At 39.9% G+C, this 15,683-nt stretch overlaps 1 long non-coding RNA gene across 1 annotated transcript in view; it reads left to right on the forward strand.

Moving 5' to 3' along the window:
• The window catches only part of LOC308192269, a 37,808-nt gene that overhangs the window by 6,755 nt on the left and 15,370 nt on the right, over positions 1–15,683 (forward strand). The gene's annotated exons all lie outside the window — the stretch shown is intronic.

Raw genomic sequence — 15,683 nt, forward strand, 5'->3', positions numbered from 1 at the left:
TTTTTTCTGCCTTGTACATCAGTTGTGATAAAAATGTGAGAATAATGTCAGTTCTCTGCTTTTCTAAGGCCATGTAGCACAATGCAGGAAAAGGTTTCATTTATTGTTCAAGAGCACTACTGACATCTCATCCCTCAGAAAAAATAGGGTTGTCTCTTTTTGTGTTAACAAAGTCCTCGTGATCAAAAAATAAAGCCGGGCAAAATTCTCCTCTTAACTGACTACTATGTCTTTGGGCAGAACTGGCCCTTTGGTTGTCTTTTATGGCATAACTCCTTTAGCTGTTTTGGGCCGCATAAAGAAAAAGGTGAATAGAGAACTATAAAAATAATTTTAATAATCTTTTCTGAACTTCTCCATGTTTCAAAAGCATTTTTTTTTTTTTAAATTTAGTATGTGAAGTTAAATCAGCTAGGATGGGACTTGTATATCAAGAACATTTCCTCTTACAAACCCCTGGAAACTGGCTGTCATTACTCTTGCTTCTCTTTTGTCCCTGGTCAAATAATTGTGTCAACTGCTTGTTTTGTTTAGCAATCCCAGTGAGAGAGATATGGCTAATCACAGTATCATTTTCTAATGTTCAGTGGAAGGAAATCTCAAATTGTTCTTGAGAACTTAAATATTAGGCTTATTATAAGTCTGATTAAACAGGGGCACCAGTTCCTGGAGGCAGGATGAATACAGCTCCTAGGGAATGAAAAGAAAAACTATCCAAGTATCCACAAAAACACCCACACCTACCCAAATATCATTGATCTACTCTGTTCACAGATTATTGCAGGAGTCTGTGGTCTTCCTGAATGTATGGCTTTTCTCTGCTTTCATTAGTTTATTTTCCTATCAATTTCTTCTTTAGTAGTTTATAAAAGTTCAACATTTAAAGGAAACTGGCAAAACCTGCACTCTTTGCTAATATGCCTACAATGAACCAAAACTCGTTTTCACTTGTGCACTGGGCAAAGTCATGTTTTGCCCTGCTTGGAGCCCCTGACTGCGTGTTTGTGCCTGTGTTGCCACATGCCAGCAAGGAACGCCATTTGGGGGGATGACATCTATGAATCAAGAAGTTTGAAACCCCACCTCACGTGAAATGCTGTAGCCAGCTGAGACATCCCATCAATCTGGCTGAGAGCTGAAGGGAGGTAGGCCCTAAGGTCACTTTGAAGAATGGCATTTAGCTTATAATTCAAGCAAGCGCTTTAAAAGATAGCACCGTAAATCTGCCTAGCCTGGTGGGAGTGCCGACAGTAGCCAGGGAGGCTGAGGGGTGTTGGACCCCTTTTGACACTGGTTCTCACCTCATCGCCAGGGCAGGCAGGGCTGAGCAGCCCCAGCACCCTGCTGCGTGTAAGGCTGTGTTTTTGGGTGACAGCAGATCGATGGCAATGCACTGACGCATGCCTGAGTGTCAGCCAGGGCCTGCCTTTGCCCTTGCTGCAGAGCAATCGCTTTGCATGGGCTCCTTCCCTTGGTCCCGAGTGGAGTGATGTGACCCGACATATTCACAGTAACTTTTCTTTTCCACAGCAGCCGAGGAGTTTCTCATCTCTGCTCTACTCAAGCACAACAACACGGGATGAATTCTGACAGTAAACAGGCTGGAAGGCAGCTTTCTTTCTCTCTTAATATTTTATTTATGGGGAGGAGGCCACACAAATAATTGAAGATGCCTGTTTGCACCCACTGCAATCTGCAAGTGGTTTGAAATGTAAACATGTCAGCTCATGGCTGAAGCTTGAGAAACACATGTGCCGAAGAGCCGCAGGCCGTTTGTCTGTCTGTCACACTTACCTTCCCAGCCATCCCCCTCTTGTCTCACGCACAGACAGCCTAGGAGCAGGGAGGTAACATTGTATACGACACTGGTGTGAGTTTCCATGGAAAATTTGATGTAAAGTATGGAGGCACGCACATGACGTGAGGAGAACTTATGGTGCGTCTTAGACAGTAAAAAAAAACAAATGGTATTTCAGACTTTTTTTTTTTTTGCTTGTATGACATACAAATTGAGATCAGCTGAGGCTTCAAGAGTGGTACACTCAGCTGTGCAGAAATATATGGCAGAAACAACACACAAAAGGCCATTGGGGAGAAGGAAAGAGATTGAGAGGCTGGGAGTGCTGGAGTGGGATGTTGGACAATTATACTTGCATAGGTGTGGTAAGGGGTAACAGGAGACAGAAATATTGCTTAATAAGATGCCATAAAATTAAAACGGAGAAAGAATGCATAAATCCAAGGTGTTCTAAGAAGTGGCAAGGTCTCCAAAGTCATTTAAATGAAATGTCTAAGCACAAAAATACTCCAAGTGTTGGTATGGCATCTTCGGCCAGCTGAATCTTGCCCTGCTCAAATTCTTCATGGATCCCACAGCAACCTTCTAGGTGACCTGGCTGCGGTGAGCTGTGTGCATAAGAGGTACCACAAAGAGCCAACTGGAACTCGTCATTTTCTATAAATATTAAAGAAAGATTAACATTCAAAACCTCTAGAATCCTAGATTGCATGGGAGAGAGCATTTCAACACTTTTAGCTCTAGTATCAGAGGGAGGTAATGAGTTGTCATTTAGATATATTTGATTAAAAGTTAAGAATTTGGGAAAATGTCAGAACAACCATTTTCCATAGTTATGACGCTGAATTAGTATAACAAAGGGGGAACATAAGACCCTAGAAGTGCTATTCTGAATGCACAGAGGAAAGTTTGGAGACGTCTCTGGGACTGAGAGAAATGTTCATAGTTATAATTACTATGTTCTCTTTGTTAAGAAGCAGAATGAATGAATAGGATTTTGTAGAAATTGCTGTTAAAGTCTACTGGGTTGAATAAATCTGAGAAACATATCCTAACAACACTCTCAATAACGTACATTTATTTTAAAAAATGAGGTGGTAAGTGAGCAATAACATCATGTCAAGAATAAAGTTGATGCAGAAAAAGAGGTCTGATGCTGACTTCCCACCAACTTTGTATTGGTGTCACATTGTGGGCTACAGTGGGTGCAGCCCTGATTAATTGTCCTTGTCACTCAGACCCTGGGAACAAGTCTTGAAGGCAAACTGATACTCCAAGGGGATGTTGGGTGTAAGGTTATTTGATTAGGGTCTTAGCTGGGAGCAGATCTATGACATTTTGAGTTGCTGGTGTGTGCAGTAGCAACAAATGTTGAGAATTGCCATGCTTACAGGTTCTGCCCCTTTTCTCTCTTGTGACTAAAGGCCTCCCTCTGAAATGTGTGCATAGCTCCTGTCAAAATCAGTGGGAATTATGTGGAAGTATCTGCAGATGATGAGATCATGGTGCACTTTAGTTTTCATCATTTGTGAGAATTGTCTCACTGCATTGTTCCAGGGTTTCATTTGCTAAGAATTGATTTCTGCAACTCGAAGCTTTTATATTAATGATAATAATATCCAAGATCTTTTTCTTGAGCTTTCCTGAATTAGGTTGTTCCTCACTTGTATCTAAATTTAGTCTGGGCATGACTACTCGAATATTTTCTCTTATTTCATATTATTCATCTCCTTCAGTCTGCTGGCTTCAATTCAGAAAAAGAAAGTCAATATTTTCTCTGCAAGTTATTTCATTTTGTTGGTCTGTGATATCATAGCAAATGTCAGCTGATCTTATGTAATACAGAGTTGAAGACAGACTGTTATCCTTCCTTTTACAAATAAATAAAACTAAATAACATAGATTTGTGGTCAAATTAAGTATTTTTAGAGCTATTAAAGCAGTTAAAACAGTCCTCTGCTGATGAGAAAGTCTGCCTCTTTTCCCGGTGGTCTCTTGTTTCTCCTCCACTTGCATTTGATCTCCGTAACGCTGGCCATTTTGCTGGTAATAAAGTCATCCTTCACTCATTGTTTAGCAAGTCTGAGCACACTTCACGGCGGATAGCTGGATTGCCAGCATGATCCCAGATTAGCTTCTTTTTGCTTACTCTTGCTTTGCTTGTAGGGCCAAGTCCACACAGGACATAACACGGGGCAGGAAGCAACAGAAGATAGCCTCTGTTCTTCCTTACACCAATGGGACCAGGTCCTCTGCTGTTTTGAGAGCAGATAAGTCAGCTGTCAGCAGGTGAGAATACGGTCCCACAACACCAAGAACCAAACCGTGTCTTCAGTCTGTGGTTTTGTCAGGAGCTGGGTATCTCTGGGTTTACAGCTGCAGAGTGGCTTTACAGGGTTGGTGCTATATGTACATAGCAATGTCATGTCTGTGCAGGTGGTGGGAATTAGGGACTGTCTGGGAGGATGTGCACTTGCATGGGGTGGCTGTTTCCCTCAGTGGGAGCAGCTGAGGAAGCCAAGAGCAAGGCGATCAGCCCGACTGAGAGCGCACTTGGGTTTTCCCTTCCAGCATAATGGATTAACTTCTGCTGCTGGCAAAAGGGCAACAGGAGTGTTTTAAATTCTCTTCCTCTACGTAATCGCAAGAAAAGGAACACGGGGCGATAGCTGCTGAACAAAGGGCAGACAAGTGCTCCCACCCGCTCAGCCTCCCCTTCCATCACTCATGCTGCCACCGGCTTTCAAGGCCCGTCTAGGTCATATTATGACTCCTTTATTAGTGTTTAAGGTCACCGGGAGACATGCGAGTGCATCCTATATCAGGAAGCGCGGCGTGTCTCGAGAGTGAAATATTTGGCTGTTAGTAGGAGCTGTGGCTGTGACTCGGAAATCCCGGGGAGCGAGCTCGGGGCAGACGGGCTCCAGAGCGAGTGGCCTGCAATAACAGAGGCCTTCCTGCCATTCTCCGCGCAGCGCTGCGTGGCGACCGGGCGTCCCCGCCAAGCTGCTGCAGGCCGCTCGCCCTCCCGTGAGGCTGGCCGCTGGCCGCGGCCCGGCAGGCGAGGATGGAGGCCTCCCCACAGCCGCCGGGCCTGAAGCCAAGACCACGAGCGCAAAGATGTGGTGGGGAGGTTCACGGCTTTCCGAGCTCCGTGCTTTTTTGGTCTTGCTTTAATGCCACTCAGGCATAAACAGTCAGCACGGTAAACACATCTTTTTTTTTTAAGCAGCGTGCCCAAAAATAGCTAAATAAAGCAGCTTTTCACAAAATTGGATGTAAAAAATGGGGTGGAAACCAGATCATTAATCTACAAGATAAAGTTCAAAATATTTATTTTGTATCAGTACGTGCGAGGATAATAACCCCTTCTCTTCATTGTCCTCATGCAGAAGAGACAGAGGGAGACAAGGGTGTGTAAACATCAACAAAAATCTTAGCATTGAAAGGCTTGCCAGCTGCTTTAGCTCTGGACTAGTATCAGGACAGAGGATCCTCTCTAAAATCCATCCAACTGCATAGTAAAAAGGCAAATATTTTCCCTTACAGCAGAAATAGGCTGTCAAGGAGTCATCACCTCAATTTAACATTTTATGATTACCACTGCTCTGGACCCTCCAGAACACTAAACACAAATGAATGGAGAGAGGAAAATCAGGTAGCACTGATGCCTACTATAGCTACAGAGTTATTCCCATTAGAGTTCCACATCTCCAGACATTCATAACTTTTTTTTTTTTTTCCCAAAATGGCCACGATCAGACAATGTATGTGTGTGTGTGCATTAGTATGTGTTTTTATAGAAGTGTATATGTGTGCATACACACCTAAACCACTTTTTTTTTTTTTTTAGATTCAATAAAAATACAGAGTCAGCCAAAAATGAGAAAATACAGCCTAGAAAACATTGAGGCTGATTTGAGTTTGTAAGGTCTCTGTTCATAGCCATTTTCTATTTTTCAGAAGACATAGCTGACATTTTAAGGAAGGATTTTTATTGAAATTTCATTAAAAATCACACTTGGAACACAATTTAGAAGGCAACAAACCCATACTCATCTTAAAAAAGGCTTAGTAAGGAGAAAATTTGGCAAATAATTTAAGTGTTAATAATGCTTGGATTAAATGTTTGGGCTTAATAGGAAAACACTAATAACATCACCAATGTGTGGCCAATAGTCATCTTCTAAAAATGCCAGGTTTTTGTGAAGCATTTTTGTGTGTTATGGTCAGCTACAGATTATTTCCTTTTTTTTTTTTTTTTTCTTTAGCACAATGAAAGGAGGGGAAAAGTCACATTTTATAAATGCTCAGGGCTCTGAGTTAAGGCTGTAGTTTTAACTTCCTGGCTCTGAGTAAATTTTTACACAACCGGAGACATTCTATTAATAAATTTCACATAAGTACAAAGTGGTGTACGTATGTACAAGAAAAAGCTTTTACTGGAGAGCCAGCTTTCCCCAAAGTATTTTATCCTATCTCAAAATAAAAAAAAAAAAAAGTAAAAAACAAAGCGTGCAGTTCAACTACACTTATGGCACATATGCATGTGCGGTAGCAATTAAATACTGATTTTCACATTCCTCTGTCCTCTGGGGGCTTCTGATCAGCATCTTTGTTCTGGTTAGCTGACATGGGCATGCACAACATGCCCCCTGAACACCTTGGGCAGTAAGCTCACAGATGGAGATTTGCCTCTGTGTGCTGACTTCAGCAGTCAGATCAGATTAGTAGGTCTAACTTGATGCCAGGTGTTTTTGACAGACTTATTTATTATGTTGTATTTAAGTATTTATGGATGTACTGTAATAAGGACCATCTATGAATCATGTTGCTGTCTTCAGAAGATCATCTACAACTCACATTGTTGTTAGCACCCAGAGGGTCAGCTGGGGACTTTTGGGAAATGTTAATTTCAACAGATCTCATGTGTGGTTTTGCCTGCTGTTTCCTCCTTCTCCTTGGATGTCCCTCCAAGAGAAGACAGCAAGAACGTATGAAGAGATGGTGGGGATGGGCGGAGAGTTTTCTCCTTTCCCATTTTCAAAGAAAGAATGTCATTCTCCAGCATAGACCACGCAGCCTTCACAGGCCTGGAGAAGCTAAGAAGGGTTGTGTGCAATCTGTTCTTCTCACGCAGATCTGGGATCAACAGCGTGACAAACCTGGCTGTGTCAGACATACATGGCAGGCTCAGAGCATTAATAAGCATTTTTTTAAGCTGTCACTGAAAGACAAATCTCTGCTCTGTGCATCTCTTGGAAGATATTTACTGCTTGGGTAAAAAGAAAAGCAACTGTTGGACAGATGAAATTAATTAAAGGTTTCACTTTGCTAACTAAAATTTCATATTTCCCTCCACATAGGCTGTAGTAGGTTGCATGATGACTAACCTAAATATTATCACATGACATGTTGTCATTTTACATAAATAATATAAGGATTGCTGTAATCCTGCATAAACCCAACTTTATGTTGGCTTATGTTGGATGTTGAAAATATTATGCAAGTGTCCAACATGAAAAGAATCATGTTTCTTATTCCACCACCCTGGCCAAATATCATGTTGTCTTTACTGGAAAACTGGTGTTCATCAAACAAGTTTAAAGCTAAGAATGGGAGAGGGTGGGACATTACATTCTTGAGAAATGACATTATAAATAATACGGTAATGCTTTGTCTTTGTGCCGTTAGCAAATCTGGGATATTATAGGATAGGCAGGGAGAACAAGCCATACTGTGTTTGCGCTCCAGCTTCTTCGTGGTGGCTTTCTTCTTCAAACACATGGACTAAATAAGGTGATCTCTGCTCACCAGGGCTTATGGATCCTTTCTGCTTCATACTCTTAAGCTTAAATGGCTAGAGCAAGAAATAAAAGGGTGCCGGGCGAAAACAGAATAAATAGTATAGCTTTTCTTTCTACCTACAAAAATTAACATAATTTAATGAATTAACATAATTTAATGTCATAGAGGAAGGACAGAACAAAAGGAGAGGCAAAGAGTTTGATTTTGAGAGACTGTCACAGAATTGTTGAACTATAACCACTTCTTGTGCAAGTATCAGTGTATGCTGTGGCTTTCTGGAGGTTACAGCTCTTCAGATCACAAACACTGGAGAAATATATTTTAAAGCTCTCATTTTTAATCTGGGGAGAGAACGGGTATAGGATCAGGTCTTTTCCGTTAACTGATAAACAGTATTGTAATGCATGCTTACTGTTCAAGATGTGAAAAATAACTTTTACTAAGTAGGTTGGAGGTCTGCCCTATCAGCCCGTGGTGCACCGTGCCTGCCTTGGGGTTTTGGTGAATGCATCAGTCTCGCATGGACATGCTGCTGCTGTGTGCTCTCGTATGCAGGAACTGGGTGGAAGCTGTTTAGCTGAAAGATGCTAATGAGTTCTTTTATCAAAGGAAACAAATGGCATAACAGCAAGTGTTTTATTAATTTCTTATATGTATTTTTGTGGTTCCCTGGAAAGTGGAATGTTGTCAGAAATCTTGGAAATAATCAAGATGTAACAATAAATAGCAATAACAAAAACAGATTATTTTATTTTATTTTATTTTATTTATTTATTTATTTTTAGCAGCTAAAACCACTTTCTTGTGGGAGCATTTTCTGAAGGGCCCTGCAAGACATGTAAGCTTGCAACCATAAAAAAACATGCTTTGGCTGTAACAAGTCTAAAGTTTATGCAAGGCTCTTCTCCTCACCATGTTTTTCCTCTCACTCTTTATTTCTCTTTTTCCTCTTTTCAATTTCACTTCCCTCCCTCTCTCCCTTGTTTCTCCCACCAGAGCACAGCTTCTGGAAAGGAAGGTGGCAGACTGCACAGAGGACAGTAATGAGAAGGAGCTTCCCTCTGCTCAGCAGGAGTCTTTAAAATAACCTTAAAAACACCTCAAAAGCTGTGAAGTTATGGGAACGCTCCAACAAATGCAGAGAATTACAGCTGTTAAGCATGCCTTTTAATGAAGAGAGAAAAAGTAGAGAAAACAGTTTTTCTCATTCCACTCTGTTTTGTATTGAGAAGGGGAACTGAGTAGGTTAGCTAGAAATATGGACTTGGTGCTCATAACTCCAGGGCCAGCTGGCAGAGGATGCATTCTGGTCCTGCAGAGGGAGGGACACATGCATAGCACAGAGCCAGTCCCAGATGCATCCTTTTAATTACTTTTTTTTGTTTTTGAAAACTCTGGAATTATTGTTAACATTTTAGGTAGGCTTGGGTAAGTGGGAAGAGCTTTAAGACCAGAGTATAGAGCTTTCATGTTTTTCTGTAGGGGAAAGTCCTGTTCTGGTTCTAGCAACGCTGACTGGAAGGGAACAAAGGGACGTGTTTGGGAGAGATCACTGAAAGAACTTGGGAATGGGAATTTGCAAACAAATATTTCCTTATCTTTTTTAACACACTGTAGAGCAATATAAATTAGAAGAGATGGGCTGTGGTTTATATTCCCTGTGAAGCACAAGGTAGACCCCTCATACTCAGAAATCTAAGTACCTGTTATGTTCATGGAAGCCAGTGAAAGCCTAAATCTTGAATAATACATACCTGATAATGAACGTTACCCAAAAAGATTCTCCTGGTGGATCTCAGATGTTCAAACCAGCTTTCCTACCCTGACTGATCCATCACCTACAGCTCAGAAAACTCTTGGAGTCCTTTGCTGAACATGAGACCTGACATCTAAGCCTTCACTGAGCTGCCTCCCAGTCAGCCCCAAGCCCATACTGGTGTGGGTGGTTATTCCATCCCCTATTCAAGACTCTGCACTTGCTTTGGTTGAACCTCATGAGGTTCCTGTCAGCCCATTTCTCCAGCCTCTTCATGTCACTTCAAATAGCAGCCCTGCCCTCCAGCATGTTGACTCCCTCACCCAACCTTACTGCAAGTGCACGTAGTCCCATCATCCCAATTGTTAACGAAGACATTAAACTGCATTGGTACCAGTACTTATCCCTGATGGATCATTCCCACAGACTCTGCCAGCAGACTCAGAGACCCGTGAGGGCTGGGGGCAAGTGATAACAGGCAAAAAAGGTATAAAGATGGAGGACACCTGTTCTTGCGACTATGTCCCCAACCTCCCTAAGCAATGGCCCCACACTTTAGCTTTTCCCTTGGTGCCAATTTGTCCATAGAGGAAACCTTCCTTGTTTTCCTCCACCTCCCTTGCTAGGTTCAACTCCAGCTGAGTTTTGGCTTTCCTGACTCCATCCTTACACACACAAGCAATGTCTCTGTATCCTCCCAAGTAGCCTGTTCCTGCTCCCGCCTCTGTGCACATGCTTTTTGTGTCTGAGCTCAGTCAGGATCACCATGCTCATCCATGCTGGCCTTCTGCCACGCTTCTGCTCAGCTCTCCTCACACTGCCTTGGACTATTCTGGTGCTCCGAGGAGCTTGTCCTTGGTGATCTGAATGCAATTTAGCTACGGCCGAAGCCCCAGTGTTATCTTTTAACCAGTGCTGAATGTCCTCAGAAGCCACTGCACCTGTGGGAATCCTCCTCTCTCTGTGCTGGTTTTCTATAGTATTCCAAAAGCAATGGATGTGTTGGAGCTAATTTTTTTTGTGTTTTAAGGTGAGATTGATCTAGGAAAATATTAATGTTGTAAGATAAAGTCTCTGACCCAACAAAACAGTTTGCATAAAGAGAAAAAAATAATGTTTGTGAGACAAAAATAAATTTAATTGGGGTCAGATCAGAGGGCATGTATTAAGTTTCCCCCAAATTTATAGGCCATCATATGTGGCACCATTTTTTTTACCTCATGCATTTCTGTTCTGCCTTCTCTTACACACACCACGGTGTGTATGTTAAGGAAAAAAAGGTTTTTCCCACATTCCCAAAACTAATTGAAAATGACACTTCCTTGTAGATTCTTGTTTCTTTGGGCAGAAGATAAGAAAATAAACAATCCAGAATGACTGACATTAAATCCACTGTTCTGAGGTATAAATATGGCAGTAACAAGTAATGAATGTGGCATAAGAACCTATATGCAACAGAATAAAACATCATGCTCCAGCATTATATTTTTCACATTCCCAGTGCACTAGAAAGGATATCCTACTGGTGCCTTCTCAATAGAGCCAGCTTGAGGCACACTGGAGGAGACATGGCTTTCATCTAAAATTCTGAAGTAAGTTCCTATACCTTTTTCTTTTTGAAGAGAGCCTTAGGAAAACATGAAGGTGAAGCATGGAAAGTCTTAAGGGCCTTTATTGGAAGGTGCATTAAATGCATCAGGGAAGAGCCTGAAAGTTAGTAGCAAGACAGCATGTGTGCAAGTGGTTAGATTATCAGTGAAGATTTCCATAAGACGTAGTCTTCAAAGCAATATTGACACTAGAAAACTCAGTATTTGGATTACCAAAAATAGGATGTTTGATGCCAGATCCAGCATTAGGACTGAACAGTCAGGACAAATGTCTGGAGTTTCCAAACATGCCATGGTACTAAGCCAAGTTAGGAAGAACAGCAAGTCATCCAGCATTGGACAGGATGAGAGAAGAATCCACCCCATCCCCATGTCCAGTATTTGATGGTTGCCCTGACTCTGAAGGAACTAAGAGGTCAGTCTAACAAGACCCATAGTAAAAGAGCTTTTGTGACTAAGGGGCCAAAAAATTAGCAAATGTGTAAGTTGACAACATGGAGGATTTTGGGTAGTTATAGATGTAGACAATAAAGCCCTTTCCACTGGGGAAATGCAAGCAAGGTCTGACAGTGTTAGAGGACTTGCCATGGAGACAAGGAATAAAAAGTGAAGTTACAGGTAATTTTTTCTTTCTTTTTCTTTTTCTTTTTCTTTTTCTTTTTCTTTTTCTTTTTCTTTTTCTTTTTCTTTTTCTTTTTCTTTTTCTTTTTCTTTTTCTTTTTCTTTTTCTTTTTCTTTTTCTTTTTCTTTTTCTTTTTCTTTTTCTTTTTCTTTTTCTTTTTCTTTTTCTTTTTCTTTTTCTTTTTCTTTTTCTTTTTCTTTTTCTTTTTCTTTTTCTTTTTCTTTTTCTTTTTCTTTTTCTTTTTCTTTTTCTTTTTTTCTTTTTCTTTTTCTTTTTCTTTTTCTTTTTCTTTTTCTTTTTCTTTTTCTTTTTCTTTTTCTTTTTCTTTTTCTTTTTCTTTCTCTTTCTCTTTCTCTTTCTCTTTCTCTTTCTCTTTCTCTTTCTCTTTCTCTTTCTCTTTCTCTTTCTCTTTCTTTCTCTTTTTTCTTTTCTTTTCTTTTCTTTTCTTTTCTTTTCTTTTCTTTTCTTTTCTTTTCTTTTCTTTTCTTTTCTTTTCTTTTCTTTTCTTTTCTTTTCTTTTCTTTTCTTTTCTTTTCTTTTCTTTTCTTTTCTTTTCTTTTCTTTTCTTTTCTTTTCTTTTCTTTTCTTTTCTTTTCTTTTCTTTTCTTTTCTTTTCTTTTCTTTTCTTTTCTTTTCTTATCTCATTTTATTCTTTCTTTGTATTGAGTTGATGGCTTTGTTTGGGGTTTTGAAAGGGAATGGTTATTTTATAAGTATTTATTTATATTTATATTTTATTAGTACATGATGTGTTATTGACTGGGACTAAGAGAAACTCCGTGTTGTGAATACTGCTTTAATTTTCATGTGTTCTGTGGTCCAGATGTACAAAACTGCATCTATGAGGATACATACCTTGCAACTGCATACCATAAATCTTCATATAATTCTGGATAAAATAAATAAATAAATAAATAAATAAATGCCAACACAGAAGTTTAGGACATAAGAGTAAAGCCATCTTGTATGCCTATAAAGCAAATCTGTGATGGAAACAAAGTATTATCTGAGAAGAAATAACTTTTAACTTTTAAGCCTGGAAGTATTCTTTTGCTTCATCAAATCTCATATAATCTTAAACATATTGATTTTTGTTAAATTCCTGATACTAAACATAGGCATTAGAAGACATATTTCATTTTGAATGAATGTATAAACATAAATCACAGAATCATAGAAGCATTAGGGTTGGAAAAGACCTCCCAGATCATCTGGTCCAACCATCCCCCTACCACCAATGTCACCCACTGAACCATGTCCCTAAGCACCACGTCCAGCCTTTCCTTTAACACCCCCAGGAACGGTGAGTCCATCAATTCTCTGGGCAACCGGTTCCGATGCCTGGCTACTCTGAGAAGAAATTGGATGAATAGGTAAAATATTCTAGTGTAGATTGCAACATTTATTATTATTATTATTATTATTATTATTATTATTTTACAATCTGCAACAGCACTGAATAAAAGTATTTAGGTTTCAGTGTCCTCCTGAAATCTCTCACACCAACCTTTGTGGAGAGCTTAGAAGCCGGGACTTCAGTCCCCAGCAGGACTTGTTATCAACCTTCACAAATTAATTTCTTTCCTTACTTTGTGGCAGTTATAAATATGGCTTTAAATGCATTTTATTTATTTCTACAGCAGATATTTATGGCTTCTACAGTTGGTTAATTTGTAAACAACACAACACAGCTAGTTAATTAAGTCTATAGATGTGGTTTTGACTGCTTTATATTTGGAATAAATCCTTCTACTTTTCAAGTCATGCAGACGGAGAAAACTGGTTTTGGTCTGAGTTTTTTGTTTTGCTTTGTTTTTGGGACATTGTTTTCTCCAAAGTGCCTGTATAGAGGCTTACATGAACAAGATAGCTGCAAAGATTTTTAGAAAAAAGTCTTGAAAAAAAATAAAGAAATATATAAATTGAATTACAAATATTTTCTTTTCTGCAGAAGAATTACCTATTAAGCTGATAATAAACCAGGTAATGAGGAATGTTATGCAAAAATAGTCAAATGTTCATTTCTCTTTTGCTTCTGCTTCTGCTAATGTAACTTTAGAGAAATGTTTTTTTTTTTAAGTGCTTGGGGTATCCTGCAGGAGACAATCAGTTCCAGAACGAACCACATTATCTGGTTAGCTCTCTCCAACTTATTGACCATAGAAAATATCTGTGACCGTTCATATTTTGCATCTCCATGCAAACTTAAAATTCATTGCAGAGATAAAGCACTAAGCATTCTGGGAAATAAAACCTGCTGCACATCATGCCAAAAGTAGTAACAGTGGAAATAACTAATTCAGTACATCCTCTGAGGTGGACCCAAATTTAGTGCAAAGAGAAGCTGCACCATGATATTATCAGAATTTGTTCTCCTCCCTGGAGCCACTAACAGGGCTGCTGTTAACTAAATACTATTCAAATTTATGTAGTTCATTTTACAGTGGAGAGCTTTGAAGTATTACCTCCTGTGTCACAAACTGGGAGGAATTTGCTCTGCAACAGAGATAAAAGAGGGATGTCTTCTGGCAAAGACCTAAAAGTAGGTACTCAAGGGTATACAGGGCCCTAATCTTTTCCCCTCTAAGGCAAACTAATTTAAGGAATATACTATCAGACTCACAGCAGATCATATGAACTCTCTAGGGCACATTTGGGTAGCAGATCAGGAACATTAGTTGCATAAAATTCATTAACAGAGCTGTGCGATCAGAAACATAGGGAAAGCTGATGTTGAAGGTCCTGCAAGAAGTAACTTATCATTAACCCCTCTTGAAAACGCTGTCCTAGCATACAAATAATTTGGAAAGCACCCATTTCTTTGAAAGGCTGACCTGTACACTTCAAAAGCTGACATTTCTGGTAAACTGCAGCAAAGAAGGCTCAGAGTTATCCTGTTAGAAGTTAACTTTCCTGTTCTTCCCTGGTCATACAACAGCAGGGCAGGGTGACTGGCACTGTATTGCCAATCAGTTCTGGGCCTGTCCAGATTTAGGGACAGGTCACTGAATGTTCCTCTGAATATAAGGTTCAGTTATATGTTACTGGCCTAGGTTACCAAAAAGATAAGAAACAGAAGGAAAAAGTGGCAAAAGAAATTGGGACAGGGGTGGAATACAGAACCAGTGAATTACAGGTGAATTGACAGGTTTGGAAATGTTCTGGGCAACATGTTGTGGACCATCTCAGAGGATCTCTTACTGCAGGATGCTAAAGTTGCTGTATCATGTGGTACGAGTCATGTAATATGTCTGTGCATTTGAACAATGCTTCACAAATTAAACGCTGAACAGATGAGGGCCTATAATATAATTGCGAAGGTCTGTGAACATGTATCCCATCACAAAATGGTACAAGCTGCTCTGATGGCTGTCATCTCCTGCTTGAACATGTCAGAGGCACTGTAGCTGCAGACAAAAAAGCTTATATAGACTGAGCTGAATTGCTGATGAAGTCAAGAGTAAACATGGGGTTAGGAGGCTTTGCATAAACTTAGCATTCCTTAAGACTACAGGCTACAGCTTCTGATATAATTTAGAGCAGCCCAAGAGCTGATCTGAGCCGACTGGAGCAGTAACATGAAGCTCATTGTGTGCCAACTCTCTACAGTCTAGGCAAAAGCTCACTGACTGTTAACATACAATTTTGAACTCTCCTAGCTCACCCTCTGCCTCTTCTTTCCAATGAAATAGCCAAGTAAGACACCTGCATAGTTTCTACTTGTAGCAGAGAAATCTTCACTTGCTCTTTGTTTCTTTATTCTCACCTCATCTCCTTAAGAGTCAGTTTCTTCACCTGTTCTCTGTAATTTCACTCACTGTGACCTTCCCAATCATTGCAATCAGGGCAGCTTTGTATTTTACTAGGAGTGGAATTGCCTCAAGATAGTGTACTTGTAATCGGTATTTTCTTCCAGGACTGGGATTCATACTTTTGACTGTTTGGTTACATGAAACCACCAATGATGGGTGAAGTCAGCCTGGTTTCTAATTTTCTACTGGATTTCATTCATATTTTGAAGACGTTTAAGAACAATAGGTATTATGTTGTCTGCTGCCAGACATACGGCCAAGTTGTAGAGGAACAACA

This window comes from Anser brachyrhynchus (assembly GCF_964034855.1).
Source record: "Anser brachyrhynchus genome assembly, chromosome: 3".
Lineage (NCBI taxonomy): Eukaryota > Metazoa > Chordata > Aves > Anseriformes > Anatidae > Anser > Anser brachyrhynchus.